Here is a 12,506-nt window from a genome sequence, read left to right on the forward strand (position 1 = left end):
CTATTCCATAGCGAAGGATTTGGTGAGCTTGTAAACACCTGCTCTGGCAGCCCCCCTATGCACAAATCCTGGAAATCCATTTTTAGTAAGGATAATAATCATGACAATGGATCCTCCATACTCTTTTACCCAGGAGTTGTAAACTGCTTTGCACCTGTCGGTTTCAATGCCAGCATGTTGTCCCTTTGCACTGAGGTGTTTTGCAGGAGTCATGAACCTCCACTGTTAACCAAAATATTGAGTCTCACCATAAATATCCAAGATGGATTTGACTTCCTCTTCTTTACAGATGTTGTGTTTTATGGGAGTGACCTGAGCCTGGTTGTCGGGGGACAGGCTAGCCTTCAGTTCATCTGCAATAGATTTTAATTCATCAAAGCTACGAGATGAAGTGACCACATTATACCCCAGCTGCAGGAGCTCAGTCACGATGGCCTTTCTGGTACCCGTGTCCCCACTGGTGACGATGGCCAGTGGGTCTTGCAGCAAGCTAGCCACCAGGCAGCTGTTGTCCTTGCCCCAAGTGCCCATCTCCTCCAAACAGCTGAGTCCCAGGAGCATCAATGTCACTTACATAGTAACATTCTTTGTATTTAAAAAAAAATTGGCTGTCTAAATTATTTTATTTTTTAAAAATTTGTTATCTTAAATACTGATATTCCATCATAACTCTCTTATTGACGATTATTTTCAATTTCAAACTATAAATAACCCAGAAATAAGTGTTGTTAACACACCTTTATCCAAATGTCAGATTATTGAGTGTATGAGTCCTTTACATTTTTTCTCCTTTATGGAGATGATTATGTGGGATTTTTTTTCCTCTTTTGTGTCATTAATATGGTGAATTTTGTTAAAAGATGTCCTCATATTGGACTGTCTTTGCATTTCTAGTATTTCTCACTTAGTCAAATCCTATCTTTTTTTTTTAAGATTTTATTTGTTTATTTGACAGAGATCACAAGTAGGCAGAGAGGCAGGCAGAGAGAGGGGGGAAGCAGGCTCCCCACCGAGCAGAGAGCCCGACACAGGGCTCCATCCCAGGACCCCGAGATCATGACCTGAGCCGAAGGTGGAGGCTTAACCCACTGAGCCACCCAGGTGCCCTAGTCAAACACTATTCTTATTTTCATGTGCTGCACAGTGCCATTGCATTGATATTTATCAGTGAGATTTGTCTCTAATTTTCTTTTTAGAGACCATTTTGTCAATTTGTGTTTGGGGATTTTTTAGTGAAATAGCTCTGTCAGTTTGGATCTGTGTTGGACTCCAAACTTGAATCTAGTGTGGCTTGGGATGAATGAGCTAGCTGAAGGACAGACCCCATCCTGTAATTGATGGAAAAAATGTACTTCAGTGAAAAACTGCATTGCTCAGATCTTACCTGTCCAGTCTTCATTGTTTTCTAGTCTTTCATTGTTGTTGTTTTTGTTTAAGATTTTATTTATTTATTTGACAGAGAGAGTCATAGCGAGAGAGGGAACACAAGCAGGGGTAGCGGGAGAGGGAGAAGCAGGCTTCCTGTGGAGCAGGACCTTGGGATCATGACCTGAGCCGAAGGCAGACACTTAAGGACTGAGCCACCCAGGCACCCTCTTTCATTGTTCTTGAGCTACTTTGAAAGACAACTGATAGCAACGCAAAATTATTCTTATCTCTCGACAGGTACATTCTGTCCTATTCAACTGACTTCCCTCCCCACAGAGTCCAGTTTTACCTTCCTTTGCACATTTGTTTCTCCTTAAAACTGTCTGTAACGCCTCCCCATCTCCTCACCAACCAGTTAAATAAAATCTTTAACACTTGTTCATTTTTATATCTGCATACGTCGTGATCTTATCATCTTTTTGAAAACCATCTCTTCTGAATTGTAAAATATACATAAAATTTGCCATCTTAACAGGTTTTGTTTTGTTTTTTTACTTAAAACTCCCAGGAACCTGTGAATTTTAACCTTATTTGGGAAAAGGGTCACGGCAGATGTAATTAGGTTGAGAAACTTGAAATGAGGATATCATCTTGAATTATCCAGATGCGCCTGAAATTAACAGGTTCGTTTTTGTTTTTGTTTTTGTTTTTAAATATTCAGGTCAGTGGCATTACTCACATTCACTTTATTCTGCAACCATCATCACCATCCATCTTCCAGAACTTTTTCGCCTTACTAAACCGAAACTGTTCCCATTAAGTAATAAGCCTGCCTTCGTCTATCACCTAAGCTCCTGGCAACCACCATTTTACTCTCTGTGTCTATGAATTAGACTACTCTAGACATCTTATGTAAGTGTGCTGGGAGGAAGAACTTCCTACCAGTTCAGATAGCCTGCCAATTAACTGACAGATTCACAGGAGAAAAGATGAGATCGATTGGCACATTCAGGCAGGGCATTCAGATGGGGGAGGCTGCCTGAAGAGCTGGAGCTAGAGATTTATATACCAACCTAACAGGGGAAAGAGATGGAGAAGAAAGAGATTCTCTGGGCAGGACTAATGGGCTTTTAGGGAAACAAATGCAAGGTAGGATACTGTGATAATGTTTGCTTATGCAGTTTCTCAGATGCAAGTGGTCTAAGCCGGGAGTGAACCTCCCCCAAAGAGGGAATTTATGGCAGCTTCACTCTCTGAAGGATCTGCCTTTAATCAGGTAAAGGAAAGCTCCAGGAAGGCTTCTGCGTCTGCCTCTGCTGTATGTCAAATGTCTTCAGTTTACAATAATCTTCACTCAGGGTACAAGTGGGTCCCTACAAATGGAATCTTACAGTATTTGTCCTTTTGTGACCGGCTTATTTCATTTAGCCTAGTGTCCTCAAGATTCACCCATGTTTTAGCATGCCTTAAATTACCCGCCCCCTTTTTTTAGAATTCCCTTTCTTTTTAAGACTGAAATAAGTGTTTACCCGTTCATCCACTGATGGACACTTGAGCTGCTTCTGCCTCTTGACTATTGTTAATAAATGTTCTTATGGCTATGGCTGTACAAATATTCTTCAAGATCCTCCTTTCAATTCTTTGGGGTATATACCCAGAAGTAAAGTTCCTGGATCTAATTTTAATTTTTGAGGAATCACCGTACTGTTTTCCATAATAGCTATACCATTTTACATTCCCACTAATTCCCACTGATTTCACATTCCCACGAATAGTGCACAAGTGTTCCAATTTATCCATATCCTCTCCAACACTTGTTAGTTGCTGGCTTTTTTGATAGTAGCCATCCTAATGCGTGTGACGTAGTATCTCATTATCATTTTGATTTGCATGTCCCCATAATGATTAGTGATGCTCAGCATCTTTTTCATGTGCTTATTGGCCAGAAAATTATCTTTTAACACTATACTCATCTTTTAACACTGTACATCCTGCCGCCAAGGAGTCCTGCTCACTATATATCAATGGATACATCAGAGATTGAAAGCTCAGAATCAGTATGAGCCTTACCTTCCCTGGGTGTCACAGTTTTATTGGTGGTCTTTTTCTTTCCTGTGTGATGCATCTTACAAATTCATCTTTCTCGAAGCCATTTGACATTTGGAAAAGAGAATTTTCAAGGCTCCAGCACCAAAAAGTAATGGTCAGTGGTGCCTTGCTGCGAGGCTTGGTGGGAAAACTCATTAAGAGGATCGATGGAGGGGCGCCTGGGTGGCTCAGTGGATTAAGCCGCTGCCTTCGGCTCAGGTCATGATCTCGGGGTCCTGGGATGGAGCCCCGCATCGGGCTCTCTGCTCCGCAGGGAGCCTGCTTCCTCCTCTCTCTCTGCCTGCCTCTCTGCCTACTTGTGATCTCTCTCTCTGTCAATTAAATAAATAAATAAAAATCTTTAAAAAAAAAAAAAAAAAGAGGATCGATGGAAACCCTTTGGAAGAGTGGTGGCCAGGTAGGTCCTTTTCAGTAAGTGCCAGTGTTTCCTTTCCCATTTTGGTTCAGAGTGGCAAGTGCATCCCCGGGGGTCCCTAGGAGGAAGAAGCAGGTGCACAGGGCACGTAAGCCTCATCTCAGGCTTCAGCCATGAGAGAAAAAGGAGGAGAGGGAAAGTAGAAAAAGAAGGTGGGGAAGGAGAAATCCAAAGGTTTCAGTTGGCAAGAAGGGACAGAATGGATGCCCACTGCTGCCCTAGAGAAGGGACATTGCTGTGATGGTGAGCTCACCCAAGGCCAGATGGTCTTCTCACCAAGATATTCCTTGCTTCCAAATCGCCCTCACGACTCTCTAAGTATCCTCACTGCTGCAGCCAGCACCTGCCCACAGCCACTGCCAAACATGGGTGGTCCCCAGAGATGCCAGCTCCACAGAAACTCCTAACCGTGGAAGCAGGAGCTCCCAGCACTTCGTGCACCCCAGAACACCACACACACCACAGCTGTAGAGACACCCGGGGCCCTGCATCACTAACAGTTGGGAAGAAAAAATTCTTGTGTTTCTCCTCTCCTCCTCACACAGAACCTTCCGCAAGCAAATGTCTGGGTCTTCTCCCAGAGCAACCAATGCTCCAACACCAGCTTGGTGTGCTACAGTTCAACTCAGTTCTGGCTCACTACCCACATTTAATGGTACGTCCCACAGATGAAGAGCTCAGTCCCATAAGCTGCTCCCACTTCAGATCCCAACTACAAGTTCCAGGTGGTTGTCAGTATGTCTGACCCGTTGGCTATAAATTGAGATTCCTACAGGGCCTTCTTCAGTTCATCGATTTTCTAGAATGGCTCACAGAACTCAGGGAAACACATTTCCCTGTGCATTCCATAATTGAGGATATGAAAAAGGATACAGAGGAAGAGCTGGATGAAGAAATACAGAGGGTGAGGTCTGGATAGGTCCCGGGCCAACCTGGGTTCACCAACCTGGAAGCTCTCTGACCCCATATTTTACGGTTTTTTCTGGAGGCTTCGTCATATCAACATGATCATTAACTTGATCTCCAGCCCCTCTTCTCTCCTCCGAAGATGGGGGTAGAGCTGAAAGTTCCAAACATCTAGTCACGCGAGGTCTTTCTTTTCTTTTTTTTTTTTTTCCAAGAGATTTCAAGAGATTTAGTTCTGTATGAAGAACCAGGGTCAAAAAATAAATAACAGCAGGAACAGGGGGTAGAGACCAATATTATTTCACAGAGGTGTTGCCCACATTCTTTGGGCATGTGATTGGCATTTAGCAAAGTCAGCCTGGGGCATATAGGGAACTATTGAGTAATGAACTAGTGGATGGGTCTTTCACTCAAGTCCTGATTCTTGATTGTTGGAGACCTAAAACCAACAGGATGATAGAAATTGTGGTGGCCCTGGATTGTTCACTGTGCTATGTATTCTCTGTATTTTTCTCCAAGGTAAGTACCACAGATCACTAGAATATAAGCCACAAGAGGGTAGATGGATTTGTCTGTTCTGTTCACTGCTGTATCTACAATGCCTGGCAACTAATAGGTCATCACATAAATACTGGATGAATGTGAGAACCAGAGAAGATGTGAATGGGTAGACGTCAGCAGATGTAATTAACATCTGAGCTCTTAGAGGTCAGTCTTCCTACTGTCATTTCCAGTGATCCCTGTACTCCCGTTTTACCCTTTTATAGCTTCATATTAGACAGTAACATTTTCTCTTTTTTTAAAATAAGTTTCTCTTTATTTGAGAGAGAGAGAGAGCAGAAGCAGGGGGAGAAGCAGGCAGAGGGAGAGGGAGAAGCAGGCTCCCTGCTGAGCCAGGAGCCCGATGTGGGGCCAGATCCCAGGACCCTGAGATCATGACCTAAGCCAAAGGCAGAGGCTTAACCCACTGAGCCACCCAGGCACCCCTAGACAGTAACATTTCATCTCCCTATTCTCTGCTCATTTTCCCAGGCATCATTCCTGTTTGTTATTCTTGGGCATGAAAGCACAAGTATTTAGCCATGCTCCAAAATTAATACTACAAGTATTATGGGGCACCTAGATGGCACTGTCAGTTAAACCTCCAACTCTGGGTTTCAGCTCAGGTCATGATCTCGGGGTTGCGAGATTGAGCTCTGAGTCAGGTTCTGCACTCAGAGTGGAGTCAGCTTGAGATTATCACCCTCTGCCCATTCCCCCAATTGTGCATACTCTCTCTCTGAAATAAATGAAATCTTTTTTTTTAAGATTTATTTATTTATTTATTTATTTGACAGACATCACAAGTAGGCAGAGAGGCAGGCAGAGAGAGAGGAGGAAGCAGGCACCCCGCCGAGCAGAGAGCCTGATGCCGGGCTTGATCCCAGAATTCTGGGATCATGACCTGAGCGGAAGGCAGAGGCTTTAGCCCACTGAGCCACCCAGGCGCCCCTATAATTATTTTATATGCTCACAAGTAGTGACTAGATTTATCATGGGGATCCTTTCATAATGTATAAAAATATTGAATCAGGGGTGCCTGGCTGGCTCAGTCAGAAGAGCATGTGGCTCTTGATATCAGGGTCAGGAGTTCGAGCCCCACACTGGGTGTAGAGATTACTTAAGATAAATTTTAAAACTTTTTTAAATTTTTATTTATTTATTTATCTTAGAGACAGAGTGTGCAAGCAGGAAGGAGAGGGAGAGAAAATCTGAACCAGTGCCCCAATAAATAGAATTCAAATAAATAAATAAGCAAATCACTATGATGTACACCTGAAATTGCATGTTAATTATACTTCAATAAAAAAGAAAAGAAAAATGCTATGAAGAATTTAAATCCACAGTATTCATCATTCCACATAGTACTGTGATCTGCTTTTCTTTTTATTTCACTAGATTAAAAGAATTACTATTTAGGGGTGCCTGGGCGGCTCAACCCATTAAGCATCTGCCTTTGGCTCAGGTCATGACCCCAGGGTCCTGGGATTGAGCCCCACATTGGGCTTCCAGCTAGGCGGAGTGTCTGCTTGTCCCTCTCCCTCTGCCCCTCCCCCTGCTTATGCTCTCTCTGTATCTCTCTCTCAAATAAATAAATTCTTAAAAAGGAAAAAAAAAAGAATTAGTATTTATATTGCCCCCCACTTTATCACTAGGCTATCCTTAGATATTTTAAGGGAGACAGGAAGGCAGCTTCTCTTGTGCAGGAAATTCATGTTTGCACCATTTATTTACATGGGTGTTTTGCTGATGTTCACAGAATATACCTGCTCATTCTGGTGATTCTTCAATTCTTTGTTTTGTGCAGAAAGGAATGTGAGGATGTGCTCAGTCCAGGTCACGGGAGAGGGTCCCAAGAGCTCTTTCTCCTGAAACCCTGAGAAACATTTGGGCTTCTGTGACTCTTTAAGCTCCAACCACTTCTGGGGGTGGCTCTGTGAAATGTGACAGGAGTCCCCTGTCCGGACCCAGGAAAAGGAAAGCTTCAGTGCAGTCAATCAATGTTACGTTCTTCAATGCAGTTTTGTGTTCTGCAATTTTAGTTTGTTTTCCAAATTAATAGTCTACCACAAATACAATTTTATTCAAATTTCAAAAAGTAATTTTGAGGTCAGTATAATAATCCATCATATTTGGGGCATTTATACGCAAATTTATTTAAGAATTCCCCTAATTCGGCACGTGTACCCGAATGTTTATAGCAGCAATGTCTACAATAGCCAGACTATGGAAAGAACCTAGAGGTCCATCAACAGATGAATGGATAAAGAAGATGTGGTATATATACACAATGGAATACTATGCAGCCATCAAAAGAAATGAAATCTTGCCATTTGCGACGACGTGGATGGAACTAGAGCGTATCATGCTTAGTGAAATAAGTCAATCGGAGAAAGACAACTATCATATGATCTCCCTGATATGAGGACATGGAGAAGCAACATGGGGGGGTAGGAGATAGGAGAAGAATAAATGAAACAAGATGGGATTGGGAGGGAGACAAACCATAAATGACTCTTAATCTCACAAAACAAACTGGGGGTTGCTGCGGGGAGGTGGGATTGGGGGAGGGGGAGCGGGCTATGGACATTGGGGAGGGGAAGCGAACCATAAGAGACTATGGACTCTGAAAAACAACCTGAGGGTTTTGAAGGGTCAGGGGTGGGAGGTTGGGGCAACCTGAGGGTTTTGAAGGGTCAGGGGTGGGAGGTTGGGGGAACAGGTGGTGGGTAATGGAGAGGGCATGTTTTGCATGGAGCACTGGGTGCTGAAAAAATAAATAAAATGAGAAAAAAAAAAATAGAGCTACCCAATGACCCTGCAATTACACTACTGGGTATTTATCCCAAAGATACAGATGTAGTAAAAAGAAGGGCCATCTGTACCCCAGTGTTCATAGCACCAATGGCCAGTCAACAAACTGTGGAAAGAACCAAGATGCCCTTCAACAGACGAATGGGTAAAGAAGATATGGTCCATATATACAATGGAATATTATGCCTCCATCAGAAAGGATGAATACCCAACTTTTGTATCAACATGGACGGGACGGGAGGAGATTATGCTGAGTGAAATAAGTCAAGCAGAGAGAGTCAATTATCATATGGTTTCATTTACTTTTGTGGCATAAGGAATAACATGGAGGACATTGGGAGAAGGAGAGAAGTGAGTTGGGGGAAACTGGAGGGGGAGATGAAGCATGAGAGACTGTGGACTCTGAGAAACAAACTGAGGATTTTGGAAGGGAGGAGGGGTGGGAAGATAGGTGAGCCTGGTGGTGGGTATTATGGAGGGCACATATTGCATGGAGCACTGGGTGTGGTGGATCACTGAAAAAAATAAAATTTAATTTAAAAAATTTATAAAAAATGCCTAAAATGGCAAACTTTATGTTACATATATTTTATCACAGCAAATACAGTAAAAAAAAAATAAAAATACAGATTTCCCCATCAAAAAAAAAAAAAAAAAAAAGAATTCCCCTAATTCTGTTTATTTCAACCCTGCTGTCCTATCTGGTAGCCGCTAGTCCCATGTTGCTGCTGAGCACTGGAAATGTAGCCGATCTGAATTGAAATATGCTGGGCACTTGAAATACACACTAGAATTTGAAGGTTTAGTATGAAAAAAAGAATGTTAAATGTTCAATTTTATATTTACCTTAAATAAATATTTAATTATTTAAATTTAATATTTTTACAGGATTACATGTTTAAATTATACTATTCTGGATATACAGGGTTAAAATATAAAAATTACTTTTACCTGTTTCTTTATAGGTCTTTTTAAAAAAGATTTTATTTATTTATTTATTTGAGAGAGAAAAAAGAGTGAGGGAGCGAGCATGAGGGTTTTAGGGTAGGCAGAGGGAGAGGGTGAGGGAGAAGCGGGCTCCCCACTCAGGAGCCCGATGCAGGGCTCAATCCCAGGCCTGGGGCTTGATCCCACAACCCAGGGGATCATGACCTGAGCCGAAGGCAGAGGTTTAACCAACTGAGCCACCTATACACCCCTATAGCTCTTTTAATGGAGGTAAAATTATAGATGTGGCTCTCATTTGCAGCTCACATTCTATTTCTTTTGGACAGCACTGATTTAAACCGTTTCCATCTTTAATAAACCATAACCAACCAAGATTCATCTTTGCTGTCATTTCTGATCTTTAAAATGTATTTTCCCCTCCATAATGAGCTTACGGGTTTTCTCCTTTGAGCTACTAATGTGGAATTAATTATAAATTCCTAACACCGAACTCTTTTTCAATTTGTGGAATGAAACTCACTTGTTGGTGATGAGTTGTTCTTTTCTTCTTTCTTAATTTTTTTTTTTTTAGATTTTATTTTTAAGTAATCTCTACACCCAACATGGGGCTCAAACTTACAACCCTGAGATCAAGAGTTGGGCGCTCTACTAATAGAGCCAAACGGTGCCCTTGGGTTGCTGCTGTCTTCTATTCTCAGTATGTTTAGGACTGATAATGAAAGGGTTCTTTTCCTTTTCTTCTCTTTTACTTATTTGTATGTTAGACTACAGTGAAGGCTTGGGGTGTCTGCGTGGGGCTGTCGGTTAACCACTGAACTCTTATTTCAGTGGAGGTCATGAGATCGAGCCCCGAATTGGGCTCCGTGCTCAGCACGGAGTGTGCTTGTCCCTCTCGCTCTGCTCCTTCCCTGCTCTTTCACTCTCTCTCTCATAAATAAACAATAAATAAATAAATAAAAGAATACAGTGAAGGCCTGTGAGCCCACTGTCTAACCCGAGAACTGGAATAACTTACATCTTCTTCTGTGTCCACCCCTATTCCAGACCCCTACCCATCCCACCACCTTTCTGAATTTTATGTTTATCATTTCCTTCTTCTTTATCACAAATAATATAACAGATATGTATCTTCATCTATTCAGGCTGCTATAACAAAATGCACTAATAACAGAAAATTGCCTAGAACAAGTAAGTACTGGGTGGATGTTAACTATTAACTGTATGATCAGGGAGCACCTGGGTGGCTCAGTGGGTTAAAGCCTCTGCCTTCAGGGTCAGGTCATGCTCCCAGGATCCTGGGATCGAGCCCTACGTCGGGCTTTCTGCTCAGCAGGGAGCCTACTTCCCCATCTCTCTCTGCCTGCCTCTCTGCCTACTTGTGATCTCTGTCTGTCAAATTAAAAAAACAAAACAAAACAAAAAAACAGTATGATTGGGACCATGGCCCACCCTACGCCCAACAAGAGAGAGGAGAGACCCAGAAACGCTCAGGTTTCCCATCCACCACTACCAGGTACCCGTGTAGTAAGGAAGGAAGGTCGGTGGGTTCCTCTGAATCTGGGTCACTTGTCAACCTAAGGGTCCACAGGAAGTCCTGACCCGCAGTTCCCTGGGAGGTCTGGGCAGAGAACTCACCTGCATAGCTTTCCTGGCAGAGAGCAGAGGGCAGGGGCAATTTCTCAGCTCTGACCAGAACACACTTGAGAACCCCCAGAGCTGACCACTCAGTGCCCCCTGCTGGGTCCAGGCTGCAGGTGCTCTCTCCCAGTAGGCAGAATGAACCCAAACTGGATTAGAAGAGCAGAGGGGCTCTGGTTTGCCTCTCTGCCAGCTGGTCACACCCCTTATATCCAACCTTAGACCTCACTGCTAGCAGGGTGGAAAACAGACTGTAGGGTGCAGGGCGGAGTCCAGGAGACCAGGAGGGAGATGGGACTTGGATCAGGATGGTGGCAGTGGAAATAGGGAGGACTGATTGGATCTCAAACATATTTTGAAGACAGGGATGGTAGGATTTTCAGATGGGTCACAAGTGAGAAAAAGAGAGGAATCCAGGGTGTTTTCAAGGCACTGGGCGTGGGCAACCAGAAAGATGAACCTGCCATTTTGGAGGAGACCTTGCTGAGGAGTGGGTGTGGAATCAGGAGTTCTGTTTTGAAAATGAATCTCACTGTGACTTTTGATTTTTGTCATTTTCCAACCTTAATTTGACCATAAAGCCTTTCTTTTTCCAGAGCATCTATAGGGGCTCCTATTCCAAAAAAGGCAGATTGGGGAAAGTGTCTACAGGGAGCAAGGAAAATACGTGTATACTATTATTTTTTTTTAAGATTTTATTTATTTATTCGACAGACAGAGACCACAAGCAGGCAGAGAGGCAGGCAGAGAGAGAGAGAGGAGGAAGCAGGCCCCCCGCCGAGCAGAGAGCCCGACGCGGGGCTCGATCCCAAGACCCCGGGACCATGACCTGAGCCAAAGGCAGAGGCCCCAACCCACTGAGCCACCCAGGTGCCCCGTGTATACTATTATTTAAGAGATATTTAACTAGGGTCATAAAAATTATTTTAAGCTTTCCATAACCCTAAAGCTTTAACACACACACAAAAATTGCTTTTATTGCCCAAATTGTTTTCCAGATATATTTTACACAGTTCATTCATTCATTCCACAAACGTTCATAGCATTGAAAGAAGCCTGCTATACACATTCACATACATATGCGTTTCATTTTAATTATTAACAGCATATATATTTTCCTGTCTATCATCCAGTTTTTATAATCATTATAAAATGTCATTCTTACTTCCCCGGTGGCAGAGAAGAATAAGGTGGAGAATTTGGGGAGGCCGCGGGAAGGGGTCAGGATGGAGGTTTGGGACCCCCGCCTCCCCCACCCCAGGGCCGCTGCGAAGAGGGATCTGGGTGGAGGATTGGGGATCCCAGCCAACCACGCGAGTAGGGACCGTCGGGAGGCTGTGCCCCCGGTACGCGCCAGTCTCGGAACCCTCGGACGCGGACGTGCACGCGCCGGAGGGCAGACGGGGGGACACCAGCCGCGGCCGGACCCGGAAGTAGAGGTTGTGGAGTTCCTCACCCCCGCCCCCGCCACGCCCCGAGCGAAAACTGAAGCGGGAGTCCAGGCGGAAGCCGCGGTGGGGCTGCGGGTGAGCGGCGAGTGGCGGGCGCCAGGCGACCCCGGGAAATGGGAAGCGCCGGCCTTTTTCCGGCACGTTGCCCGAATGCTGGCCAGGCGCCGGGTGGGGGGTTTGGTAGCCCCGGGGCATGAGAAAAGATCTGGGCTTCATGCATATTCTCGCCGCCTCTTTCCCGGCAGGGTGGACCCCCCACCCCAGGGTTTGCAGTGGGGGTTCAGGGAGGTGATGGGCCAGCGCTTAGTCCGGTGCTG

At 44.1% G+C, this 12,506-nt stretch overlaps 1 protein-coding gene and 1 pseudogene across 2 annotated transcripts in view; one reads left to right on the forward strand and one right to left on the reverse strand.

The window, feature by feature from the left end:
* Positions 1-12,405, reverse strand: LOC123953869 (annotated as a pseudogene).
* The window catches only part of TOP3B (DNA topoisomerase III beta), a 24,105-nt gene continuing 23,792 nt past the window's right edge, over positions 12,194-12,506 (forward strand). For both annotated transcript variants that reach the window (XM_046024438.1, XM_046024440.1), the window contains exon 1: positions 12,194-12,264. The gene's annotated coding sequence lies outside the window, so the exon portion shown is untranslated. The remainder of the gene's footprint in view (positions 12,265-12,506) is intronic.

Source organism: Meles meles, chromosome 12 (genome assembly GCF_922984935.1).
Source record: "Meles meles chromosome 12, mMelMel3.1 paternal haplotype, whole genome shotgun sequence".
In the NCBI taxonomy this organism is placed as follows: Eukaryota; Metazoa; Chordata; class Mammalia; order Carnivora; family Mustelidae; genus Meles; species Meles meles.